Source organism: Notolepis coatsorum (assembly GCF_963971535.1).
Source record: "Notolepis coatsorum genome assembly, chromosome: 1".
Taxonomy (NCBI): Eukaryota; Metazoa; Chordata; class Actinopteri; order Aulopiformes; family Paralepididae; genus Notolepis; species Notolepis coatsorum.
Genome location: NC_140165.1, coordinates 232300409 through 232317333, shown reverse-complemented (window position 1 = coordinate 232317333; position 16925 = coordinate 232300409). Strand labels below are relative to the sequence as shown.

General features: G+C 47.7%; 1 protein-coding gene across 2 annotated transcripts in view; it reads right to left on the bottom strand.

The window, feature by feature from the left end:
• Nucleotides 1-16925, bottom strand: part of gdpd5b (glycerophosphodiester phosphodiesterase domain containing 5b) — a 167248-nt gene that overhangs the window by 96674 nt on the left and 53649 nt on the right. The gene's annotated exons all lie outside the window — the stretch shown is intronic.

Here is a 16925-nt window from a genome sequence, read left to right as displayed (position 1 = left end):
TATGCGTTGATATACAAGATGTCTTAAAAATTTCTTATTAATAATCTTGTAAACATGTCGCAGTGGGACGGTGATTTCATGCTTTTCCAGTGTTTCACCTACTCTAAAGTGGTTACCAATGGTTACAGGCAGCCATGTTGGAAGGGAGACCGCTATAAGTAAAATATGGAGTGGAAGTGGATATAAAAAGAACAGCAGTGGCGGTACAGCGGTCGTCTAACGTGAGGATTTCTGGTGCAATCCCAGGTTGAAGTGTCCTTGAGCAAGACAATTAACCCCTAACTGCTCCCAATGTGCGGGTTGGAGCCTTCGCAGCCGTTGTGTGTGTGTGTGTCGTGAGTGGGTGAACCGTGAATGTGAGGTTGTAAAGCGCTTTGAGTGGTTGGGAGACTAGAAAAAGGGGCACTCAATAAAAGTAGTCAGTTTTCCATTCACCATGTAAAAGTGTGATAGAAGAGCTGTCCAACAGCTAAATCGATACAGGGATACATTTATTTTATTGCAGATGTTAACAAAGTTTTCCGTTGGGGACATAATTTGCAGTTGAAAAAAGGTAATAAATAGCAATTTATCGCAATATATCGTGATATTACAATACTGTGACTCTAGTATTGTGATAATATGGCATCGTGGGTCCTCTGGTGATTCCCAGCCCTATTATGAACTGTGGCAGAGAGAGGAACAGTGAAGAGGCAGGGAATGTGAGTCAGCAATGATGTCAAGAGGACGGGAAAAGCTAGAAGCACTATTGACAGTAATACGTTCAGGATGAACATATCCTGTGATGTAACACAAGACCAGCCGGCATCATTGTAATGAATAATTATTAATTACGCCTGATATTTGGATAGAATCATCACATTCACCTGTGAAGTATCCTTGACTGATTATCCTTTTGCATGGGAGAAGAGCCTCTGATCACTTGGCTCCAACTTCTAAAAGATAACATGTTCCTGTATCAGAACTTCAAAATTGACACCAGGTATTTCAGTCTGGTAGAATATATTCAGTCAACCATGCAGCGACATCAGTTGCTCTGGGAATACAATACAACAGAGCTACAGTAATACAGACAGAATACTGTATTTAAAGAACCTAGTCTAAGAATCATAATTTAAACACATCATAAAACAAACACAAATGAGACTATTCAGACTTGGCTATAGGGTTTAGTGGACGGTGGACCTCAATAATATTAATGCTTTCAGGTTGAGGGTTATAGTTCACTTGGAATGACCACCAACTCACTCTAAGGTTGGAGGTTCTTCCGACATTTACAGAATTTAAGAAAATTATTTTTGATCATGGTGTGTCAACTTGTGACTGTTTGAAACAATTTGTTTGTTTTTCTGTTGATTGTAAACTCGCTGTTGCTGAAAATGAGCTTGAAATAAAGGTTTGAATGAATGAATGAACATTCATAGTGGTCTCTATTGTGAATGAGCAAGTCATGAATGAGCACCTCTACTCGCCAAAATATAGGCTACACAGCAAACCGTGGCTACTGGCTATAGGCAGCCTAGATACAGCAGCATTTTAGCTTGACAAAAACAAACCTGGACAGTCACACACAGATAAGCAACCGCAGTCATACCTGTAGCTACATTAGTTAGAAAGGTACTTCTGTACTAAATACGTCAAGTGAATAGGATGGGGGAGGGGGGCTGAATGCTAGCAGTGACAACAGAGCCCGTGGCACAGCTGGCTCAGGAGGTAGAGCAGTCGTCTGGTAATTGGAAGGTTCCCGTTCGACTCCCGCTCCTCTCGGGCAGTGTGTCGAAGTGTCCTTGAGCAAGACAATTAACCCCTAACTGCCCCCAATGAGCAGGTCGGCACCTTGCATGGTTGCCTCCGCCGTCGGTGTGTGAATGAATTGTTCAAATGTGAGGAACAAAAATTGCAAAGTGCTTTGGATAAAAGCACCATATAAATGCACAATTTACAGCTTAAATCTGTTGCTGAACAACTCATGAACTCAGCTTGAACTCACTCATGCAGGTGTAGCAGATAGAAAGGGAACATTTTATAGTCTAGTTAGTATTTCTTTTGGGATTTCATTAAAGCCACGATGGGGGAATCGGTCTATAATCAAGGCTGACAAGCCTCGTTACATATTCACTGATGTCTGCCGGTGAGAGAGAAAACACACGCTGGCCTGACAATCAGAACGTTGCCTTTGATACCGAGCCAAGCATCAGCCTTCATTCCCACAGCTCCCGTTTCCAATGACAACAGTTAACTGAGAGCACCTTTGTTGATCAATTTCAATTTTATTTAATTTCAACTCGTGAGACACTGAGGTTACCCTCATTTACGGTGACGACGAGCTTACAAAACAAGACAGTTTATCAGCGATTTCATACATATAGGCACAAGAAATAAGAATGAACAATAAAAATCTGTTAAGACAGTTACAAGTCGACACACTGTGGTCGGAGATCATATTTTTTTATTCAGCAAGAGAAGGAAGAAACTCCAGACCTTTATTTCAACTCGTGAGACACTGAGGTTACCTTCATTTTACAGCAACGACAAGCTTACAAAACAATACATAGTTTGTCAGCCATTTCATACATAGAATAGCAAGAGAAGGAAGAACCTCAAGCTTCAGAGTAAGTTGGAGGGCATTCAAGGTACCCCAAGAGGTAGATGAAAAAGGATAATTAATCATCATCGAAATGAGCTCAGTGAATCAAGCGTCTATCACACGACATTAGTCTTGGGTGAAGCTTGTTCCATGAATGAATCTCTTCTGAATATCTCCTCTCCAGCACACAAGAGTTACTAAACGCCCAGGCCGTGTGGCGTCACACGCGGGGCGAGTACAGAGTGGGCCCCGGTCTGCCACCATGATGCCAGGTTCAGGCACAACAGAGCCGGGGCAGCAGGTGTAACATAACGCCGTTTGGCAGATGCCGTTATCCCAGGCAACTTAACGTAACAGAACAGACGCAGGCCACATTGTATAGGGGACGGGTGACCCCAGCGGTAACCCAATCCACAAGCAGAGCAGCAGTGTTAATACGCTGTGCTCTGGTGAACCCAGTGAGTGCAGGACGATACCAGTAACTCACGTCACGATATTTGGCCTCCGATAATGATAAAATCACAATAATCTATATATTATAGAAGTTTCATAGTTTCATCTATGATACATCACAATATCTGTGTATATGAAGAATAAAGAAATACCCATAAAAAGGCCAAAAGCAGGAATTATGTATTTACTCACAGAATTTACGTGAAAGCTTATCAGATTATTTAGTGTGCATTACAAACTGACCAACGGTACATTAAACAATGTGCAACAAATTAATTGCATAGTGCCTCTTTAACACACACTGACAGCAACTTGATTATAATTAATTACGTCTCCAATGGAAAACTTTGTTACCATCTGCAATAAAAAAATATATACGTCATCCGTTTTATCAACACATTTTTTTTTATTACATTATTATAATGATATATTTTTTTTATAAATATCAAGACTTGGCATTACTATCGATATAATATCGGCACGCAAAATATTGTGATATATTGCTGTATCGATTCCCCCCCCACCCCTACGAAGGACAGTGTACTTGGCTTTCAGTGAATAGTCACTGTCAGTGTAATGAAGATGACATTGATGATCCAGCTCCTAGCCATATACCATGTAACGGTAATCTGACTCCATTGAGTGTCAGTAATCACAGTGAATATGCCTTATAGTGAGGTGCTGCTGGCTCAGCAACGATACTGTGTAATCAGCTATAACAACAATAATGACATTACGGCCCTGCTGACTGTTACCACAAGTGTGTCTCTCCTCTCCAGGGATTCCAGAGAGCGCTTTGAGCTAACGGTGCAGCTAGAGAATACACCTTGATTCAATCTGAAGTTGAACCCCTTGATGTTATCGGAGCGTACATAATTGTATGTAAATAACAGTGATGTTTACAGCATCAGAGATCAGAGTCAAAGCTGCAGAGGAAGATGCAGATGATATAACATGGCTACTAATGGAGCGTAGAGCACAAAGCATGAGATGTGTGCAGCGTACACTATACACACCAGCCTCCAACCCTAACCTCCCTCCACTTATTTAATTATAAAATTGCCACATTTTTATAATGCAGTCAAAAAGTCTTTCACAGCTAAATCTGGTTCTCACAAGTAAATGGTAAATAAATGGTAAATGGTGCATTTATATAGCAGCTTTTATCCAAAGCGCTTTACCACTTTGACTGGGGTTAAGTGTCTTGCTCAAGGACACTTCAACACGCTGCCCGGGAGGAGTGGGAATCAAACCGGGAACCTTCCGATTACTAGACGACTGCTCTACCTCCTGAGCCACTGTCACCCCCACAAGTATAGTAAGTACCACACACACACCACACACCACACACACACACAGTGTAGTTCTTGAATTAAAGTGGGCCTGTGGATCATAAGTAAATACTATGCTGAGGACATCAGCATAATGACATTTACATCCGCCTCCAATCAGGGTGGCTCAGGCTCTGGACAGCTGCTCATTTGCATAGAGAGGGCCATGTTTCCTGCCACCAGGGACACCAGGAGGGGGGCGGCGCCCAGGGAGTCACACTCCTGCTGGACACCAAGGCCGACTGGTGATGCGGTTCCACGGCTGAAGTAACTTACAGAACTTTTTTTTATTTTTTACTCTATTACATATATATATATATTATATACATATATTACACAGCAACAAAAGTGTAATGACCCCTCCTGTTCACTTGTTGTACACAATTTGTAGGTCGCTTTGGACCAAAGCATCAGCTAAATGTAAAAATGTAAATGTAATTATAAAATAAATGGCTTGATAATTGATTTTTCTACGAGACGACTGTAAGTGCTCCTGCACACCGGCGCGTGGGAGATTCAAATTCAGACTATGGAGAAGTCTCCTGGGGTCCAGCCAGGCGCTAAAGACAACGGAGACACTCACTGTGCGCCAGACAGGCCACAGCGCGGCTAAACCCTGGCTAGTGGAGACGAGGCCACCGCACGGCTAGTGGAGACAAGGCCACAGCACGGCTAGTGGAGACGAGGCCACAGCACGGCTAGACCCTGGCTAGTGGAGACGAGGCCACCGCACGGCTAGTGGAGACAAGGCCACAGCACGGCTAGTGGAGACGAGGCCACAGCACGGCTAGACCCTGGCTAGTGGAGACAAGGCCACAGCACGGCTAGACCCTGGCTAGTGGAGACGAGGCCACAGCACGGCTAAACCCTGGCTAGTGGAGACGAGGCCACAGCACGGCTAAACCCTGGCTAGTGGAGACAAGGCCACCGCGCGGCTAGTGGAGACCAGGCCACAGCACGGCTAGACCCTGGCTAGTGGAGACCAGGCCACAGCACGGCTAGACCCTGGCTAGTGGAGACAAGGCCACAGCACGGCTAAACCCTGGCTAGTGGAGACAAGGTCACAGCACGGCTAGACCCTGGCTAGTGGAGACCAGGCCACAGCACGGAGCCCTAGACCCTGGCTAGTGGAGACCAGGCCACAGCACGGCTAAACCCTGGCTAGTGGAGACGAGGCCACAGCACGGCTAGACCCTGGCTAGTGGAGACCAGGCCACAGCACGGCTAGACCCTGGCTAGTGGAGACCAGGCCACAGCACGGCTAAACCCTGGCTAGTGGAGACGAGGCCACAGCACGGCTAGACCCTGGCTAGTGGAGACCAGGCCACAGCACAGCTAAACCCTGGCTAGTGGAGACAAGGCCACAGCACAGCTAAACCCTGGCTAGTGGAGACGAGGCCACAGCACGGCTAGACCCTGGCTAGTGGAGACCAGGCCACAGCACAGCTAAACCCTGGCTAGTGGAGACAAGGCCACAGCACAGCTAAACCCTGGCTAGTGGAGATGAGGCCACGTCACGGCAAAACCCTGGCTAGTGGAGACGAGGCATTGGATCAATGCACACATCAGCTGCCACACGCATAACACATTAGATGAGCGAGTGGGCCGCGTATAACCTTATCTTACCGTCTGGGCACCACTATGTGGCTGAGCATCAAGCCAGCGAGCACCAGACTGGGGTAGCAACAGCTACAGTCTGCAGGATTTAGACAAGGATTAAGCGCTGCTCGACTTGCAGAGGACAAGAAGCCTTCAGTCGACTCCTTCAGAGGTTAAGTACCCCCCACAGCCCAAATGGAATGATACACACACAAAAAAATAAAAACATTTATTATTATTTCTTTTAATGTTATACTTTTTTTTTATTTTTTTGTCGACCAATAGACGGCAAATTCTGGCCAATCATAGTCGACCATCCAAATCCTTAGTCGGGGACAGCCCTAGTATTTGTATATGGTGTGTGTCACCTTAACTCTTTGGACGCCAGACCCGATGATAGTCGGGTTATCTCGCCATGCGTTGAGCACCAGAACCCCGGAAAACGGAGTATAGTCGGGTTTTCATCGTTATTTCTTTTATTCGATATTTCCATTCATTACAGGCACACAGACTCGGGGGTTAACATGGGGAATCATCCTGAGAATGCCAAAGTGCAATACCGGCCGCATCCACCCAGGTGGCAGTATAGAGCACCCTTTGAAACATTATATCTTGGCCTGTGCATCAATCAAAATGTCTCCGGTCGGACTTTTCTTTGTCGGGCAAGTGGAGCGGTTGTCCCGAAGATTGAGAAGCGTCAAATGCTCCCAATTAAGGCTGTCAAAGTTAACGCGGTATTAACGCGCAATTCTATTAATGCTGTTGTGAAGGATCAGATTAAACCGAATATATGTATTTATTTATATATATATATTTAAATAGTATTTGTATATCGTTTGATATCCCCTGTATATTCCTTGTACAATATGCACTGAATATCCCTTTAGTCTACTAAACAGCCCATAATAGTTTCATTCCACCATTGGACGAGAACCTGGCGCCAGCAGCCATACCCCTAGGTTCAAGTTCAATCGTGCCACCCAACATGTCGTGGCAAGCCCCGGTTCCGCGTAGGAATACGTCTGGCGAAATACGAATGGTACTATTTGTTCATAGCGCATATATATATGGCGCAAGTAAAGTAGAACTTTCTTTTTAGTCCAGTTCTTTACCCTCCAACAGAGTAACAGACGCGAAGCCTCACCCACGACGCACGTGTGGTGTAGTAAGGCCTACTTGGCCTCAGAATAGGCATTGAGATATCGTGTGGATTAATAGTTGAATAGTCATAGTTTGGCACTATACCGTCGAGTTGGACGTATTCTATTAAGCTAATAATAGTCTATTTATGTATGGTGCATCGTTCGGTTAGAGTTATAAAGTTATCAGTACCCCCATCGTTCCTGACGTTATCTGGCCGCTTAACCAGGCTGGGCAGACCACTAGTGGTGCTTGCATCCGAGGAGCTCCGGGCCAGGGCGACTGGACCTGTATATTGGATTACTCTACCCGGACGACGGCGAGCCTTCCACGGCTTGGATTATGCTTTGGGTGCTTTGATTATTCCATGGATAACGGCCAACACTGCGGAGTGTTGGAACTACCCCCCGGAGAGGACTCCAGGTGAGACGGCGCTCTACACCAGTGAGGTCGCCTCACGTCTCTCCGTTGTGGACCGGCAGCTACCGTCCACCAGAGGGTCCAGCTGTATTAGTCTGCGGACCGAGGTTCTGTGGGCACCGTGTTCAAGACTTTGAATTCTCCCAAGAAATCGTCGGCCAGATGGGATACCGCCAGCGGCTTCTCTAACCCCCCCCTCCTACTGTCTTACAACCAGCGGGACCCCCCCCCCCCTTAGTGTATCCAGCTATAATCATTTAAGTACCATCGCTATAGTTTCCTAAAGAAACAGGTTGTATACTTACTCCCTGCGTAACCAGAGATTGGACATTCAATGTTGATTTACCTACGAATACTCATTTGCCATACAAGTGCATATTTCAAATCATAAGTGTAAACAAGTGAACGTTGTATATACCTTTTGCTATATTAAATATTCGATTTGTACATTTGTGTGGACTTCGTTTCATCAGGTGGGAAAGTGTTCATCATATTTATATCATGTACTGGATGGCCAGAAGTTAAAGTACAAGAGGTAGTGGTATTAAATACCATATCTAACAATACAGTCAGGGAATTGTACCCCTCAGTTACAAATGCCATGATTTTTTTTAACTCAATTTTATAAAAAAAAATATATATACACTACCATTGGGGTCACTTTGAAATGTCCTTATTTTTTAAAGAAAAGCACTGTTTTTTTCAATGAAGATAACATTAAATGAATCTGAAATACACTATACATTGGTAAATTACTATTCTAGCTGCAAACGTCTGGTTTTTAATGGAATATCTACATAGGTGTATAGAGGCCCATTTCCAGCAACCATCACTCCAGTGTTCTAATGGTACATTGAGTTTGCTAATCGCGTTAGAAAGCTAATGGATGATTCGAAAAACCTTGAAAACCCTTGTGCAATTACGTTAGCACAGCTGAAAACGGGTTTGCTTGTTAGAGAAGCTATAAAACTGCCTTCCTTTGAGCTAGTTGAGTATCTGGAGCATCCCATTTGTGGGTTCGATTATACTCTCAAAATGGCCAGAAAAGGAGAACTTTCATATGAAACTCGACAGTCTATTCTTGTTCTTAGAAATTAAGGCTATTCCATGTGAGAAATTGCCAAGAAACTGAACATTTCCTACAACAGTGTGTACTACTCCCTTCAGAGAACAGCACAAACAGGCTCTAAACAGAGTAGAAAAAGAAGTGGCAGGCCCCAGTGCACAACTGAGCAAGAAGACAAGTACATTAGAGTTTCTAGTTTGAGAAATAGACGTCTCAGGTCTATGACTGCGATGTGAAAGGCGCCGCGAACTCCTGCCTAATGCTGCGGGCGGCGTTGAAGGCGGAAAGCGCATGTGAACCACAGCAGCCTCGTTGCCGCGTCGCAAGGCTGCCGCGGGGCGTGGCCGCGGCGGGTCACGTGCCTGTCGGGGCCAATCAGGCCTACCCCGGAAATAGCTACAGTTGCGGAACAGCTACAGGCGGACCGGACATGACCGGTGAAGGCCCGCCTCCAACTCACTAGCGTGAGGAGGTGGATGAAACGCCTGAACCACAATATCGCTGGAGCGGAAGGAACTCCGGATATTTTTAGGTACGAAGGCAGGATTAGGCCGCAGAGTGGCACCGCAATCGGAACGAAAAGACAGGCAATCTGGTCGTACCGAGAGAGCACAAAGCTCACCCACGCGTTTAGCGGAGGTGACGGCCAGCAAGAACGCGGTCTTGAACGACAGCTGTCCCAACGGCGCTTGCTCAAGAGGCTCAAACGGGGCCAATGACAACCGACTGAGGACCAATTGAAGATCCCAACTCGGAGCCAAAGAGCGTTTTACCGGCTTAACGCGTCGGGCGCCAAGCAGGAAACGCTTCACAAGAGGGTGGCTGAACAAAACATCACCCTCAAATCCCTCATAAGAGGATATAGCTGCTGCATATACCCTCACCGTCGAAGCCGACAGTCTATCAAGGAGAAACTGGAGGTAAACAAGGACAGTATCCAGGGGGCAAGACACCTGCCCCCCGCCTTACACCACTCTTGGAACATACGCCATCTGCCCGCGTAAAGCGCGACAGTGGAGGGAGCATGCGCATTCCGGATGGTATCAACCACAGAAGGGTCCATCCTCTCCAGACTTACCCTCTCATCAGCCAAACCATCAGACGTTGGTACAACACTGGGTGCTGAACAGCGACCCGTGTGCTTGAGTGAGGGCCTTCGCCGACCAAGGAATAGGCCATGGCGGAGCTACCAGTAGCTGGATCAGGACCGGGAACCACACAGCTGCGCCCCGGTCCGGCGCAATCAGGATCAAGGACCTGCACTCCTCAACGTACCCGCCCCAACAACTGACCTAACAGATGTATGGGGAAAGAATCCCAGGCGGCACGGCATCGGTCCCAGACCTGCCTGGCTATGTCCGGACGTAATCCCCACCAGTCAGGATGAGGACCGCCCCGCGACATTACACCTGTACCCATATTCACCCTGCCGGGGATGTGGGGAGCCCTCAGGCCGCGCAGATGGAGGACGCCCATAGCCAGCCGCCCGCCGCCCGGTGCAGACGGGGGGAGCATACTCCTCCCTGTCTGTCGATATACGACACCGACGTCGTATCGAGCGTGTCGCAAGACGCTCTGAGAGGGATGCCCATAGCACTCCACCCGTTGACTGGGAAGAGGAGTACTCTACTTCCAGTCTACAGCAACCCCAGGCTGGTAGGAACCCTGCCTGGCATGAGACCTGACGATCCACCTTGACCGCCAAGGACCAGAACGTCGGCAGGGCAGAATACACTTCGTAACCCCTGACGACGCAGAGGCCCCAGTGCGGCCTCCACGCACTCGGTGAAGATGCGGGGAGCCAGAGAAAAGCCGAACGGCAGCCCCTGGTACCCATACGCTAACCCTGTAAGGAAGCGCAGGTAAGCCCTAAGACGGAAGATCGGGAATGCGAACACGCATCCTACAGGTCTATGGAGGAGAACCAGATCCCCACCTGACAGTGTTCAACAGGTAGGAGACGATCCAAAAAATACCAAACCTTCCCATGGTCCAACATGGGTCTAACACCCCCCCCCCCCTCCCGATTTCTCAGGCACCAGAGAACACCGGGAGGAAAACGCCACGACGATGGCTTGCTTCGTCCACAGAGATCAGATCTCGTCGACCAGAGCTGTCACTGCCGGTGACCCTGACAATAGGGTCTGTACCAAACCCGGAAAACGGGTGGGGTTGTGTAAATACAAGTCCCCGCCTCAGCGTTCTCTCCATCCACCTTGACATATGGTACTGCCGTAGCCATCTGTGATGACACTCCCAACGCACCCGCCGACATGTGGCGCAGGTCCGCAAGGAACTGTAGATAGGCGGCCCGGTCCCACCCGCTGTGCGTAGCCAACCCTGGACCCGTGCGAGCAGAGCGTTCCGTGGAGTCGGGTCGGAACCTGACACTACCCACGAGTAGGGATGCCCCCCGGACCCCGGTTTTAAACGGGAACCGGTACTATATTAGAAAATACCGGAGTATTTATAAGCTCTGACGTCCTCGGTACTGCTATCGATACTCTAGAGAAATTATTATTATTATTATTATTTAAAAGTTGCGAACGATCCTCTCTCTGTCTCTGCACGAGAAGCGAGCCGCAGCCAGCGAGTCTCCTCGCGAGTCGCTCGCTAGTGCTACACATAGACATACGGGTCCTACATACGGGTACTCCTTAATGAAAGTGTCCCCGACGCCCCGTGCTATAGCGCTCTGCACACAGACAGCAGCTCTGCATGCACTGAGTCGTGATCATGGCGGATAGAGCGAAGCGTTCTAAAGTATGGATATACTTTACAAGGGTCAATGCCGACAATGCACGTTGCCACAAGTGCAACAAAACATTTGCCAGTAAGGGTGGCAATACGAGCAAATCAATTTATCAAAACATCTGTTGGCAAAACATGATATTAGTGTGCAGAAATGCGCGTATTCGACTGCCTTGCGCGCAGTGTTCCATCTGCATCCACTGCAGCCGTAACCGTAAGCCAAGATACGGAGTTGCCTAGGCTAATAACGAATTATTACAAATAGGCTAATAAACAAAACAATTGTTTAGCTACAAATACTACAATCTAAACTTTTTATAGATCGTCAAGCTGAGGCGTCAGCCACTATGTCCCAGGCCAGTGAGCCCAGGGCCACCACACGTCATCCTCCCTCTACCTCCCTCCACCACCCAAAGTCCTTTCTCCCTAGCAGCTAGAGGAAGGATGACAGAGGATAGGGTGAACGAGTGTCACAGTTCTGTTAGCATTTGTTGTTTATTATAAAAAGTCTATAATTCAGAGTCAGACACATTTAAAACATTGTTGCTGCTGTTGCTGAAGAAATTATATTAATTTATTATATTTATTTATAAAGTTATATAAAAGAACATTGCTGTTGCTGAAGAAATTATATTTATTTATAATACTTATTTATAAAGTTGTATTTATAAATAATAAAGCAATGTTGATTCTGTTCTTAATTAATTGTCTTTTTTTCTTGCAAAAAAAGAACCAAAAAGAACCGATAAGAGTATCGATAAAGTACCGAACCGTTAAGCAGTATCGATAAGAGTAGTAGTATCGATAAAATCCTAACGATACCCATCCCTACCCACGAGGCAATCGCACCCAAGGGGGGACCCCGACAGAAAGGGCCGGTTTGATACGGGGGAAGCTGATATCAATCTAGGTGACAAAAGCCCCCCCACTGAACACCCCTCCAGAACATGCTGAGGAGTTGTTCTGCAGCCGGACATGCAAGGCGTGAGGACCCCATGGGTTCCTACTTCCTACACACCGTAGCCCTGCAGTGATATTACTACCACCTAAATCACGTGCACCTCTTTTCAGACCACTGCCGATCTCGCGGGAGTGGGAGGCACCAACATGATACCTGGCCTGGCGAAGGCGAGGCCGGGGAAGCCTGCACTGTGTGCCTCAAAAGGTTTCGAGCCCCCCTGCTGACAACACCTATAGTTGACAGACGTAACACCAGGCTCAACCAACACAGCTTATGGTGTGGGAGCCGCTTGACAGCACAACATTCTCACGGACAGACCCAGGCTCAGCCATCAACTGGGTGTCAGCCCCTGTCCCCATGAGAAGCGAAAAGTGGGGCCGCCCGCGCTTCAACGAAGGCACGCGGCCCGCAGCCAAAGGAAACAATCAGAGCCCCCTTTTTCCGCTGGTGTTGGGGGAGGGAGTGATCGGAGAGCGGGCTGCTCGCGGCAGGACGGCGACGGCTTGTATATTCCAAGCCGAGCCCATCCAACATGGCTGATCCCTCGGCCGCCAAGGCTGTCGGCCTTGTGGACACCTGTCGATTCAACGCCCAGGATACCTCTGGCGGGGGAAAACATGGCCGCCTGTCGAGGGCCTCGTCATCGCCGCTGACGAGGCCGTGCTCTCTCTTCTTCTGGCTGCGCGGTGTGGGGCCTAGGACAAATACCGCCCGCGCTCCAGCGGAAGACCAAAATCCTCTGCGGAGAGTAGGGATGACCCCCGGACCCCGGTTCTAAACGGGAACCGGTACTATATTAGAAAAGACCAGAGTATTTATAAGCTCCGACGTCATCGGTACTGCTATCGATACTCTAGAGAAATTATTATTATTATTATTATTATTATTATTTAAAAGTTGCGAACGATCTCTCCTCTCTCTGCCTCTGCACGAGAAGCGAGCCGCAGCGAGCCATTATTATTACACACACTCCTCGCGAGTCACGATAGTCGTACACACACGGCTACTTGTTAACTTAAGGAAGGTGCCGTCTCCGTGCTGAAGTGAGACACAGACAGCTCTGCCTCTGCATGCACTCGAGTCGTGATGGCGGATAGAGCGAAGCGCTCGAAAGTATGGATATACTTTACAAGAGTCGATGACGACAACGCACGTTGCCACAAGTGCAACAAAACATTTGCCAGTAAGGGTGGCAATACGAGCAATTTATCAAAACATCTGTTGGCAAAACATGATATTAGTGTGCAGAAATGCGCGTATTCGACTGCCTTGCGCGCAGTGTTCCATCTGCAGCCAGTAAGCCAAGATACGGAGTTGCCTATAGGCTAATAACGAATTATTACAAATAGGCTAATAAACAAAATTATTGTTTAGCTACAAATACTACAATCTAAAAACGTTTTATAGATCGTCAAGCTGAGGCGTCAGCCACCATGTCCCAGCCCAGTGAGCCCAGGGCCACCACACGTCCTCCCTCTAGCTCCCTCCACCACCCAAAGTCCTTTCTCCCTAGCAGCTAGAGGAAGGATGACAGAGGATAGGGTGAACGAGTGTCAGTTATGTTAGCCTTTTGCATTTGTTGTTTATTATAAAAAGTCTATAATTCAGAGTCAGACACATTTAAAACATTGTTGCTGCTGTTGCTGAAGAAATTATATTAATTTATTATACTTATTTATAAAGTTGTATAAATAATAAAGCAATGTCGATTCTGTTCTTAATTAATTGTCTTTTTTTCTTGCAAAAAAATAATCGATAAGAGTATCGATAAAGTGGGGCGGTTAGGTGGCGTAGCGGAGATTGCGTTCGTCACCAACCCCGAAGCTGTGAGCTGGATTCGCCTGTTTGAATCCAGCTCACAGCTCCGGGGTTGTCACCAGCTTGGCTGGCCGTTCACACTAATAAAAATTTTGGCTGTATAGAGGGTGGGAGAAGCTGGCGGGGTGGGTCCGGGTCGTTGTAAACAGCGACTCCTACAGTTCGGTCGGGGCGCCTGCTAAGCGCGGATAGGACCTGAGTGGGATAGTGTGATCCTTCCACACGCTACGCCCTCTCAGGGAGGATCCGCGCTGCCAGGTGAAAAGAAGCGGTTGATTGGCTGGACGTGTGTCGGAGGAAGTGATAGCCTCCACTCTCCCAGATGATCTGACTGTGGGGGGTAAGTGCGCAGCGACCAGGAAGGGATTGGGAATTGGCATACGACTAACATTGGGATGGGAGAAAATCGGAGGAAAATGGAGGGGGAAAAATATAAAAAAAAAAAAAAAAAAGAGTATCGATAAAGTACCGAACCGTTAAGCAGTATCGATAAGAGTAGTAGTATCGATAAAATCCTAACGATACCCATCCCTAGCGGAGAGGGGAGCCCTGAGCGGTTATAGCTTGCGGCTGGGTCAAAGCTAATAACGTCAACAACCTCGCGCGATGTGTCGACGTCGGCTGGCCCTCAAGGCCCCGCCACCAGACACCATTTTTTGATAGGAAAAACAGCAATTCGAACACAGTTCTAATCGCTGCCAATTCCATACCGTGTCGGTACAGGCTTTAGCAGCCCACCAGCCACTCGCCAGGCCGACCCACCTCATGGCGTCGGCCGGGCGGGGCACTGTTTCAACATGTCAAAAGCAAAGGACTGATGCTAACACGGAGCACCAGTGGTGGTTGTAAACAGCAACCTCCACTGTGGTGTGCACCATGAAGGGGTTAATGAATAAATGAACTAACACCACGAACATACTGTAGAATGGGCAAGCCCATGTACACAACGTTAAGGGGAGGCGGACCAGAGAGAACCAGTGCCGCATTCATTCATAATATTCACAACAGCACACCAGCCCTAGACCTCAGCCCATTTACCCATGAAGGTAAACAAAGCCCCCCCCCCCCGCACTACTCCCCCAGTAGACACCGATTGACCGTCAGCATGAATGGTTGAGAGGAGGGAAGATTGTAGCATAGACAGACATTCCCGTAGCAGAGAGACAGAACAAAAACAGTAGCCCCACTATAGCATAGCGTTCGACGCTAATGTGGACAGAAAACAGTCAGCTGAGCCACAACACTGGCCGCCGCTAAATTCCATCCTGCAGCAGTATAGCTCTACTGCCACCCGCCGGGCCGACTCGCTCTCAAGCATCGGCTTCCGGGTGGGACACCGTCCAGCCCCGCCGAGGCACAGGATCGATGCTACCTGGCTAGGCTACCTAGCCACGGCACACCCGCCCTGCACCCTGTTGTCAACCCATTTACCCGTAAAAGGGAAAAATAGGACTCAGCAAAACCCCCCACATTAGCTACCGACTGACCTTCATCAATGAACCGGTTTAAGAGGAGGGAAAAGCGGCAACATCCCATGGCGGGGAACATTAGAACAGTGCCCAGCATTTCAGCAGTAGTGTTAGCATTTAGCATTAGCATTAGCATTTAGCGTTAGCATTAGTGTTTAGCAGCACGCTCCAGGATCGCTTGGAACCCGTCCACTTCAGTGGAACGTTCACCAAACCATCCCGCCCCTGGCGCCGACACACAACATGGTTGTGTAACAAAACAAACCAGCATTACTAACACTAGCATCAATGCCTGATGACACAGGGCTCACCTGTGTGCGAGCCGGCTCGATAGCCAACCTCGCACGCTGTTCCTCGATCTGCTGCCACAAGACGAGGGAACATCAGAATAGACCCGACGTGTCGTTGGAACATACCCCGAAGATTCCAGGGGTAAGCAAATCTCAGTAAGTACCCAATATTATCTAAACTTTTCAAATCAACTAGTTGCATAGGGCGTCTTGCATCCGCTATGATGGAAACGAAAATAGAGGAAGAGTGAGTGGTGGCCATGCCCAGTCCTATGTAGCACGCCACCAGGGGCGGGGCCTGGCAGGTGAGGGGTGTATTTTGGTTTTATTCGTTGGAGTACAATAGGTACATGAGATGAGGTATATCTCGGTATGGCTTAAGAGCGGGACGCGATGCAAGTACGAAATATAACAACAGATGCAGCAAGGTGGAAGAAATAAGTAGACAGGTGTTTATTTTTACAGTGCACCTCTCTAGTCTGTGTTTTCCCTCAGTGCCGTAGCAAAGACATTCTGGTCGCTAAAGAGCACATGCCTGGTATCCAGGGATGGGAGCGATTTCAAGTTCAAGGTCTAGCGAGGAATAAATATGCTACATAATGAAGTGGTTCCTCGCTTCTTGTGCCCGTTTCTGTCTACCATACTTGAACTGGAACCTGTGCACTTGCTGTCTAGAAGAAAAAAACATGCTGAGGAAAATGGAAGGACCAAAAATAACAAAAACACCCATCTTTTATCGGGGTCACCACTTTGCTCTGTTGAAATAGCAGCAGCACAGGGTTCCAAATTCACTATTTTTTGTCCCCCTTCAATGATGTCCGGGGGGAACTGAAATGTTATGATGAAAAATGTTATACTAACATGACATTAAATCACATTAACTCATTCAACGCCAGCCACGAGAAAAGTCGGGTTAACTCACCAACCGTTCAGCGCCAATCACGAGAAAACTCGGGTTTTAATCGTTATTTATTTTATTAGCTATATCCATTCATTTTCATCCATCCAGCCTGATGTTATCATTGGGAATGGGTCTGAGC